The sequence below is a fragment of the Equus caballus genome, chromosome 17, assembly GCF_041296265.1.
Source record: "Equus caballus isolate H_3958 breed thoroughbred chromosome 17, TB-T2T, whole genome shotgun sequence".
Lineage (NCBI taxonomy): Eukaryota > Metazoa > Chordata > Mammalia > Perissodactyla > Equidae > Equus > Equus caballus.
Genome location: NC_091700.1, coordinates 60,169,024 through 60,171,469, shown reverse-complemented (window position 1 = coordinate 60,171,469; position 2,446 = coordinate 60,169,024). Strand labels below are relative to the sequence as shown.

Below are 2,446 nucleotides of genomic sequence, written 5' to 3'. Positions count from 1 at the left end.
ATTTTCTCATGCACATATTTTCTCCAAAAATACTTAAATAGAGATCCTATGTAAATTTTTATCAAGTAGCTTAATTCAAATACATGGAAAGTATTAGAAAATCCAGCAATCAATCAGGAGCACCCACCAGAAGAAAAATTATTAGGAAACAAAGTGTAAGTGCATGTTACGTCAATCTTAGAAAATTAGTAAAACCTAAGGGAACAAGTAGTTTTCCCTCACTTTGTTGTTTAGGATCAAGTGGGAACCCAGACAAATATATTATAATTGTGAAGACATTGTCAATTTTATCGTTACCATTCACCCACAAATGAACGAGCAAAGGAGGAGAGATATATTATGTTTTTAGGCAGAAAGTTTGTTCACACTTATTGAAGGTATATTCTTGGATTGTTTTTTCCCTTCTCCAGACTAGATTGACACTATTCACATTCAAAGTACGTTTTGCTTTTGCTTACAGACTGTGTGTAAGCAGAGTGTGACTTCCTGGGGATACCAGCCCATTTCGTTTAAGTCCAGGAAAGAGTTCAGGGTGGTGATTGATAAACTTCTTTTTCCTAGCTCCAGGAAAAACGAAAACTGTCCCTTAAAGAAGAAAATGGATTGTTTTTGGGTTTTTTTGGGGAAGATTAGCCCTGAGCTAACATCTGTGCCCATCTTCCTCTACTTTATATGTGGGACGTCTGCCACAGCATGGCTTGCCAAGGGGCACATAGGAGATCTGAACCAGTGAACCCCAGGCTGCCAAAGAGGAGCGTGGGAAACTAACCACTGCACCATCAGCCTGGCCCCTTTAAGCAACTTTTTAATGAAGAATTACGTCTTCCTATCTTTTTGATTAGCCAGCCCTGGTGGTATAGTGGTTAAGATTCTCTCACCACCATGACCTGGGTTGTTTCCAGGTCAGGGAACCACACCACCTATCTGTTGGTTGTCATACTGCAGCAAGTGCACCTTGCTGTGATGCTGAAAGCTGTGCCACCAGTATTTTATTTATTTATTTTTGGGAGGGAGAGGGAAGACATTCAGCTTTTATTGTTAATTTGACAGTTTCAAACATTTGTGTGGTGGGACCGTTGTTATGCAAAATTCCACAAGTTTTAGGTGACCAGTGACTTTGTCAATTAGGTCTGCTGGTCCTGGCCCAATTCCTAGGACAGTTCGAGAGCCTGGTGCAATCTGAGTGCGTCCAACATCTTGGATTAAACTCACAGTCAGTCCCAGCGTTTTTGCATGGGTCAATAATTCAACCAGAGTTTCTTCATCAGGGCCTTTGACTACCACTTTGGGCTGACCACAGTATTCCCACTCTGAGTAATTCAGGGTTTCTCCTTTGAATTTGCTTGTAGGCAGAAACAGCAGCATGAGAGCACTGGACAGCCACTTTCCCGTTTCCCATCTTCAAGACATTTCGAACCACAAGAATCATTTTGTACTCCCGACTCTCTCCTAAGATGCTTGCTTCAGTTCCACTCTTTGTGTCTGTCTTGCTCCTTGAGCTTTTGCGGGTCAGCCCAAAGTGTGTGGGGAGGCCCCAGTCCACGAACATGCCACAAACAACTCCAGCAGCCAAGCTGCGTGCACCAGGATGAACCAAATATTCCATGAACAAGGATTTGGAGAGCATTTAGGACACATCTTTGCCTCACTTGCGCTTTTACGTGCCACCAGTATTTTAAATACCAGCAGGGTCACCCATGGTGGACAGGTTTTGGTGGAGCTTCCAGACTGGGATAGACTAGGAAGAAGGACCTAGCCACCCACTTCTCAAAGAATTGACCATGAAAATCCTGTGAATAGTAGCAGAGCATTGTCTGATATAGCCCCAGGAGGTGACAGGATGGCGCAAAACACCAGATAGGGTTCTGTTCTGCTGTACACAGGGTCACTGGGAGTTCAAATCAACTGCACAGCACTAAGAACAAATCCCTTTGATTATGATAGCTGTATTTGCTTAATATTTTATATATTGCTTTTATACATTATATGTTATATATTACTTTTATATATACTTTATTTGATCCTATTGACATTTTCCTCAATGTTTGGATGAAGCAATTGAGGCATAGACAGGTTTAGAGAGTAGAGGGTATTAACTTACTTGCATCTCTGAGATGTGAGATGTGTCCAAGGTCATATAAACAATACAATGCCTGGCACCTAAAAGGGGCTGAATATACGTTTAATAAATGTTCCTTGCATACTGAGCTGCTTTTTAGTACTGTACTGTGCTATTTTGAAATTTCTCCTTTGCCTCTAAAAACTATTTGCTGAGTAATTCTACTTTAATATTGAAAAAAAAGCACAACTAACAAGTCCAAAATAGAAAACAACATTGTCCACCTTTACTTCCCAAATTTAGTTATTTTCCTGAGAACCCTATCTCCTCTGACTGCATCACCATCTGCCTGATCAACCAAACCAGAAATCTAGAAGTCTTCCTTTT

At 41.0% G+C, this 2,446-nt stretch overlaps 1 pseudogene; it reads right to left on the bottom strand.

Annotated features, from left to right (window-relative positions):
• Window positions 1-1,038: 1,038 nt before the first annotated feature.
• On the bottom strand, window positions 1,039-1,627 carry LOC100064705 (peptidyl-tRNA hydrolase 2, mitochondrial-like; annotated as a pseudogene).
• Window positions 1,628-2,446: the final 819 nt, after the last annotated feature.